The following is an 8,884-nucleotide window of genomic DNA, read 5'->3' as shown; positions in this document are numbered from 1 at the left end:
TCAAAACATAAATCTGAAATGAGGCCTAAGAACTACAGATTCTATATTTTAGAGTGTGGAGCTCAACCACCACGTGAGACTTGCCAAATAAAAAGGGGGCAAAACAAGTTTTGTGATTCAAACCGCTGACTCATGTTAAATAAATATAACAAGTTTAGGACTGACAAAATAAAGATTTTAAGGGAGAGTTAGGGATGTTAGCATCACAACTACTTGTTTCCTTGATTTGGGAAGAAAATGGTTTCTTTCCTTTTGCCTCAATTTAAGAAAGAGGCTTCAAGGAGACCATTTTACATGTCACCTGTATTTTGAGTACGTGATGGATTGGGATGGGTTTGCTACATAAGACTATCTGAAGGAGAAGCCATCCAGTCAGACTTCTTGAATTGGAATAAAAGAAAAGTTTGCTGCTGCATTGGTCTTGGTTGTAAATCTGGCGTTTGTCGGGACTTTGAATGCCTAAGTTTCCAAATTTCATTGGATAAGATGTCAACCACGTGAGAGAACCCTTGGTGCCTTGAATCTGTCCCCACACACCTCCCAAGGACAAGAAAAGCTCAGCAAAAATAATCTTGGCCAGCTGAAACACAGCCAAAATATCTAGTGTGAGAAGTATGGGAACGTGGAGTTTCTTAGTCAAGGTTTTTAGTGAGAATTCTCTAGGATAGGGAGGTGGGTGGGAAGAATGTCTCCAAAGAGCCCATGAAAATGACCTCAATGGACTCTACTTGGACCTTGGGATCCACACAGTAAGGTGGCTCTCAGGACAGTAACTTCTTACATGACAGTTTGAAGATCCAAGAAATCATAGCAGAAGGTGCCAGTGCTATTTTTTTTAAGTTTATTTATTTATTTTTGAGAAAGAGAGAGTATATGGCAAGTGCAAGCTGGGGAGGGGCAGAGAGAGAGAAAGAGAGAGAGGAGGAGAGAGAATCCCATGCAGGCTCCATACTATCAGCACAGAGCCTGATGTGGGGCTCAAACTGGTGAACCCTGAGAATGATGAGGAGCATAAGGCAAGCTGACAGGCCACAAACGCCTCCCCCCCCCCCCACACACACACCAGGTGGGATATGTGTGATATTCCTCGGGCACTCCTGGCTGCCCAAGAACAAAGGAAAGGGGGAAAAACAGTGGTTAACTGACAGAACTCATAGTTTTGTAGGACCAAACTGTCTGTCACTCCTCCATAGTCATGTGGGAAACAAAGGCAGAAGGAAATGGCAGATAGAACTAAATTTCCTTATAATCTGAGGCCCACTGACAGATACTTTGAGGCTGGCAGAGTAAAATGTATCACCAGGAACAAACTACTGTCTTAATGCTAATGCTTTGCTAGAGGGCAAAGCAACCTGCTTGACAAGAGCTAGGCCTCCAGGATCCTGTGAGTCTTTAGCATATGAAAATCTCACTGGAAACTTCTCCTGGACTTTACCTCCCCACCAACTCCATGGTATATACCCAGTCTCTCCTCAAGGTCCCGGGACAGCTCTTTCTACCCACAGGTCCTGTCTCCGTGCTTCAATAAAACCACCATTTTGCACCAAAGACATCTTTAAGAATTCCTTCTAGGTCACTGGCTCCAGACCCCACGAACCTCACTATCACCTCCCCCCCCAAAATCTCATCAAGATCATGACCTGAGCAGAAATCAAGAGTCAGACACTTGGGTGGCTGGCTCAGTCAGTTAAGTGTCTGACTTTAGTTCATGTCATGATCTCAAGGTTTTTGAGTTCAGTTCAAGTCTTGTATCGGGCTCTGTGCCTAGAGCTCAGAGCCTTGAGCCTGCCTTGGATTCTGTGTGTGTGTCTCTCTCTCTTTGCCCCTCCCCTGCTGTGCATGCTGTCTCTCTCTCTCTATCCCAAAAATAAATAAATGAACATTAAAAAAAGGGGGCGCCTGGGTGGCTCGGGTGAGTTAAGCGCCCAACTTCAGTTCACGTCATATCACAGTTCCTGAGCTCAAGCCCAGGGTCAGACTTTATACTGACAGCTCAGAGCCTGGACCCTGTCTCAAATTCTGTGTCTCCCTCTCTCTCTGCCTCTCCCCTGCTTGCTCTGTGTCTCTATTTCTCTCAAAAACAAATAAACATAAAAAAAAAAAAAAAAAGAGTTGGACTCTTAACCAACCGAGCCATTCAGGCACCCTAGAAGTTCTGATGCCAGTTCTCTTAAAGCACAGTCCCAGAACTGGTCTAGCCTTACTTTTGTCATATTCCATTGGTTAAAGCAGCTATTGGACAAGGTAAGAGAAGAAGGGAAACAGATCCCATCTCTTGATGAGGGTGTGTTAAAATTTTGTAGCCATTTTTAATCTGTCCACAGTCACGACTGAGGAAACTAAGGCCAAGAAGGTGTGATATACTATGTCACTTCCTACCTCCTTCCTTTTTTCCCCCTATTTAGAAGCCATTGTTATTGAGAAAGTGGAGAAATAGAAGTTCTAGATAAAGAGAGAGGCTATGCTTACCTCTCCCACTGAGATTGATAGGATGCAGCAGACTGGAGATGAGCAAGGAGACAATTTTGTATTATTTTGTTTGGATTTAGCTGGAAAGCTTAATTATCAACTAGAACACTGAAAACAAGCACAGAGGTGTCACTGGCCTTGCCATAAATTATATTCAGGAGTAGAGAAACAATTAACATCATAAGATACATTTAAAAGGGTGATGTGCCCTGTTAGAAAAGCTACATCCGAAAGATAAGAGATAATGGGTTGGTGAGAATGTGGAAAAAAGAAACCCCTGTCCACTCTTGGTGGGATTGTAAATTGGTGCAGCTGGTATGGAAAATCGTGTGGAGGGTTCTCAAAAAATTAAAAATAGAAATACCAGGGACGCCTGGGTGGCTCAGTTGGTTAAGCATCTGACTTTGGTTCAGGTCATGATCTCACGGTTTGTGAGTTTGAGCCCCATGTCAGGCTCTGTGCTGACAGCTCAGAGCCTGGAGCCTGCTTCGGATTCTGTGTCTCCCCCTCGCTCTGCCCTTCCCATGCTCATGCTCTGTCTCTCTCAATGATAAATAAACATTAAAAAAAATTAGAAATACCAGATGAACCTGCAATTCCACTTTTGGGAATATATAGGCAGAAAGCTAAAAACCTGTGTGGAAATCGATGGAATGTGGAGCAAGCTGAGGACAAAACACAGGTTAATAACTCCCTTCTCCCGGGGAATATGTGTGCTATTCCTCAGACACTCCTGCCTACCCAAGAACAAAGGAAAAGGGTTTAAGTGCTTGCCATAGTGATGTGGGAAACTAAGGCAAATGAAAAATTAAATCCCTTTACTGCCTATAACCCATTGACAAGTTCTTGAAACCAGCAGAGTGACCTCCCTCTAGGAGTTCAGCTGTCTGGATGATGGCAAAAGGGAATCTTAACATTATCCCAACCCCCAGGATCCTGTAAGTCTACTTTACCATATAAAAATTCCTTTGGAAACTTCTTTTATTTCAACTCTCCCAAGATACATGCTGTCAATCATACTCCAAGCTTATGGCCCCCTGAGAGACATCTGAAGGGTCTCATGACTGAGGTTTTACTAAACAGAAATAAATGGCATTTCCCTAGCAACAGGTAGCCCCTCAAGGTCATGAAAACCTTGCTTCCAAAATATCTTAGAGACTAACTATCCCTGATCCCCTCCCAACCTGAGGGTATATAATGAGTTTCCCATTATGACCCCAGTGCAGCTCTTCTGCCCCCGGGTCCTGTCCCTATGCTTTAATAAAATCACTTTTTTGCACCAAAGACATTTTCAAGAATTCTTTCTTGGCTGGTGGCTCTGGACCCCCCCGCCCCCCCGGGCCACCATCACACCAAAATGTCATCAGAAGTAACTCTACCCCCATGGTACAGCATTGTTTACAGTAGCCACGACATGGAGACAACCTAAGTGTGCATCAACAGATAACTGGATAAAAAAGTGGTGTATATATGTGTAAACAGAAGGAGTTAGAAGGCCCCAGAAAAAGAAAGATGAGACATATATAGCTTTTGTGTCCCAAGAGAAGTCATTTTAGGTGCCTAGCTATGTTCCATGATTTATGTCCTCCCAGCTCTACTTGCTCAAGAACAAGTCTTGCAGAACTTCCTAGGAAATGTCAGAATTACAAAGAAATGCAAAAACCTCGGCAGTTAAGGATTGTAAGGGAACAAAGGGAATGCAGAAACTAACAATCTCTACCAGGCAGGAAACAGGCTAACCGTAAGAGAAACAATACATCAGGGGTAAAAACTCCCAGTGCCAGTTCAAAAGTATGCAAGGCCTTTCTTACTTGGAGATCTTGAGCTCAACACTCCATCTAGTTTATACTGGCCCTCAGAGGAAGTCCACAGCCTTTCTCCCTTGTCTTGATTATAATGTTAAATCTCTCTGTGGCCTCTGCTTTAAGATAATGTTAAACGTCCACCCTAGAAGCAACACAAGCTTCATTAACATAACATAGGAAGCACGTGGAGGCCTGTTTTCAAAGCATGTTTGTGCAACTTGCAGCCAAGTATACAGGAGATGATGAAGCTCAGCTTTCTGAATACTTATCCTAAACCCTAATAAAAGGAACCCACTCACTTCTGCTAGGGGAGTCACAACTTTGGAAATTATTTCCTCACGATCTCATTGTTTGCGGCATAATAAAGATTCCTTTGCAGGACATCTCTACTTGGTGTTGTCCCTATCTGCAATTCACCAAAAAGCAAACTCACTTCACTTCAATTACATACATACAATGGAGGTTTATTCAGTTATAAAAAACAAGGAAATCCTGTCATTTACTTCAATACAGATAGGATTTAAGGGCATTATGCTACGTGAAAAAAGTCAGAGAAAGACAAATACTGTATGATCTCATTTATATGTAGAGTCTAAAAAAACCAACCAAACAACATAGAAAAAGCAATCAGCCTCTGTGATTATCAGAGGCACGGGATATGGGAGGAAAGGGAAGGTGATCAAAATGTACAAACTTCCAGCTGCAAGATAAATTAAGTACTAGGGATGTAAACGTACACTATGTGCCTAGGGTATACAGTGCTTTAGAGGACAAAGGAAAGTTAATCCTGAATGCTCATCACAAGGGAAAATTATACATATATTTTTGCATCTATGGGAGATGATGGATGTCAACTAAATTTATTGTGGTCATCATTTCATGATATACATGTCAAGTTATTACACATACACTTTATACTTACACAGTGCTGTATGTCAATTAGATCTCAATAAAACCAGAAAAAAATTAAAACACGAAATAAAAGTGTGATAAGACAAAAATAAAATGCTTTATAGTTACATTTCATGAAACTTCCTGGTTCACAATAACTTTACAATTCATTTTCTCTCTCTCTCTCTCTCTCTCTCTCTCTCTACACACACACACACACACACACACACATATATATATATATATATATATATACCTAAGCAAATTATGTTATACAATGCATTCTTTTAATCAAGGTAAATATTTTAATAGAAAGAGCATGGATAAAGCTAAATGTATCTTTGACTGCAACTCCTCATTCTAATACTACCACCTTATCCCAGAAGTAACTATTATTACTGATTTGATTCATTTTCTTCCAAACCTTTGTATGCTTTTATAAATGAATGTATATCCAGGAAAAAAACATCACTTAAAGTTTCCACATAAGAAGAAAGATGTTCAGTTTTTCAACTTATTATCTGCCTTTAATGCCAACAAACTGTATTGCATATTTTTTTACGTGAAGATTTCTTTTTAACTATTGCATGCTAATCCATAGTATGTATTTATCACATTGTTTTTGATCCTTTCCCTTCTGATGGACATTTAAATTGTTCTCTCTCTCTCTCTCCATATATATACACATACTTCTTTCACAGAGCACAGCAACGCACTGATTGTCCTCATACCATTTGAAAAGTATTTGGGTGTAAATCTCAGTTTATAAATCTTTAAGTCTCAGAGGTGGTGTTTTAACTAGATGTATCCTAGTTTTTGTACACCTTCATTATGATGTCTGATTTTACTTTATAGATGGTTTTATTAAGAAATATTTTTGTCCCTTCCCAGATATTTTTCACACATTTGTACTGTAGAATGATGGCCCCCAAATCTGACTGTTAATTTTAATCAGCTTGTTACACAAAAATCTGTAGACTCCTTGCCTCTTTCTGAGAGGCATGGATGGTTGTGGAGGAGGCCAATTCTGATGCTTAGGTTTGAACAACTTTAATAAAAAGAGATGAACTAGAAGCAAACTCCATCTGATATTAAACTTTTCTTAAAAATTTTTTTCAGAATAAGGCATTTCCATCTATACTCCGGGCACTACCCAAGACAGCAGTATCTAGATGATTACCTCTGATGTCTAGTATAGAAAGTTGTAGAACATGCAGGTATCTGTAATCATTTGGTGGTGGGTACAAGCTCATCTACACATCACAACTAGCTGTGCACAGGGGTCCTCTTGGCCCAGGAAACAGGGCACTTTCAAGAAACAACCAAGAAAAGAATCCGTAGAAGATCCTGCTAGAAAGGACTTCAAAAACTTTCTATCTTGTGTTTTGTGGCTGAAAAGATTCCCCCCTCTTTTTTTTCCAAACCTTTTTGGCTAATCTTTTAGAAGTGATATATCCAGATCAATATGTTTAATTAGGGAACTTTTCTTCTTAAAAATCACAATGTCAAGATCAAACTGTTTTCATGTTAGAGTCTAACTCAGATTCACCAAACCCTCTCGCAAATATGAATGAGCCTGAAGATATGCCAACATTCCATGCGTATTTGACTCATAAAAATGTGAGAGTATCTAAGAGTCAAGTTTATCCCTTTACCTGTACAGAAAAACTTTACAACAATGAAAACACTGAGATCTGAATACACCAGAGATGAGGGAGAAACTTGTTTTGATGCAACGGTTTTTTCCTTTTAAAATAGCATTTAGTCTCAAGGAAGAATAATTGAAATCAAATGCTCATAGACTCAAGACCCTAAAATTATTTACTTATGACCATTTGGGGAAATTGTTCTGGGCCGGTAAAAGGAAGAGGGTCTTTTTCCTTTTTGATGTCTCTTCCAAACCAGAACAAACAAATAAACAAACTGGGCATTTCCTTTCAATACGGCATTTGCTGGGTCTGTTTTCACCTGGAGCAGCAAGCAAGTATACAAATGGGATTAAGGCAAGTCATATAAACTATGGAATAAAAGGCACAAAACATTTCAACTGCTAAGAAATGAGCTCTAACAGGGGTGCCTGGGTTAAGCGTCTGACTTCGGCTCAGGTCATGATCTCTCTCTTGGTTAGTGAGTTCCAGCCCCACAGGGGCTCTCTGCTGTCAGGGCAGAGCTCGCTTCAGATCCTCTGTCTCCTATTCTCTCCCCTTCCCTTGATTGCATTCTCTCTCTCTCTCTGTCTCTGTCTCTGTCTCTCTCTCTCTCTCTTAAAAATAAATAAATATATATATAAAAAAAACAAAAACAAAAAAGAAATTAGCACTAACCTCCTCATTCTGGGTGGGAACAAAGGTAGAAATCGGTCCTAAATGTGCAGTATTAAGGACCGACCTCTGCAGGTAAAGCGCTAACCACGTTTTAGTTATTATTTCATTTATCACACAACAGAAGCAGGCACTTCTCACCTCCATTTTGCAGGAATGTTAAAGGAATTTGGAGTGATCAAGTAATGTGCGCGAAACCACTAAGGAAGTGAATGGCAGACTCAGGACTCGGGGGAGATCTGATCCCAAGCACATAATCTTAGTCATTTCCCATATGTTCTATCATCTTTTCTAACATACAACTTGGATGTACTTACCAAGACTAGACCAAGACTCGGCTCCCAGCTTGGCATAATTTCCTTCCCACCAGTGCCTCGCTCAGATCTGGAAACTCTTCCAGTAGGCAACTTACCTACCACCTGCAACAGGTTCTTACCAGTTTAACCAGCACTCCCAGTTCCGCCCTCTCTCCTGAGCACCTGGGGCTCATCTACCCTCACAACCACCTGGACCCACCCGCTGTTTTCCACAGTGTGACAGCTGTAAACACGGTTGTTCTCCACAGGATTTAACAGGTCTGTGAGTAGAAGGATGGGCATGCGTGGCTTTCAAGAAAATTTTCCTTGAAGGTACTGAACGACCTTTCAGAGAAAGGTGAATATTCATGAATATAAGTGAAACGTTTTCCATTGTTATTACCTTGGAAACTATACCTAGCACTTATTTTCCCTCTTGCCATTTCTTTAGATTCAAATCTTGACCTGCATCTATTGTTCTCTCTCTCTTCAAGATTATTTCATTATTCGAAATGACTCTCCCGAGCTATGGCAGGAGGCAACTGGATTTAAAAAAAAAAAAGGGCATTCCTCTTACAGAGGTGGGGAAACAGAAGAGAAGGGCTTTTTTTGCCCCAAAGAAAGGGCCTAATGAACAAGAGCCTTGCATAGAGGGAAACAATTTCTGAAGGGTGAAAGCTTTTCTTCCGGTGGTAGCAGCAGCCGAAGACGTCTCTTTGATTCTTCAAATCCCAGAGGGACAGTGTGTCCCTGGGTAGTGGTCCTGGCAGCTGGAGGCAACGTGCTTTAGGTAAGAGCACAAAAATAGTAATGTTCTCAACATGGGTGTCTGTTGGATACTCTTCAAGTGATTTCCTTTTATATAACATATTCCTTTCTGCCAAGGCTCTCTAAAAATTCCTCAGCCCCTCCAGACTAACTTCCAGAACCTTCTCGGCATCCTAGACGAGCCAGAACAGGTCAGGTGACTCTGGTTTAAACTTAATTGCTATGATTCACGAGGAACATATATGAGGTCACAAACAGACCTTGTTTACTTAAAGGTAGTAAAAGTAAAGCTTGTAGTCTGAGATTTAACATCTTTCTGAGTAACATCCTCTGA

The sequence above is a fragment of the Acinonyx jubatus genome, chromosome A2 (assembly GCF_027475565.1).
Source record: "Acinonyx jubatus isolate Ajub_Pintada_27869175 chromosome A2, VMU_Ajub_asm_v1.0, whole genome shotgun sequence".
Taxonomy (NCBI): domain Eukaryota; kingdom Metazoa; phylum Chordata; class Mammalia; order Carnivora; family Felidae; genus Acinonyx; species Acinonyx jubatus.
Note: the sequence above shows the minus strand (reverse complement) of the source record.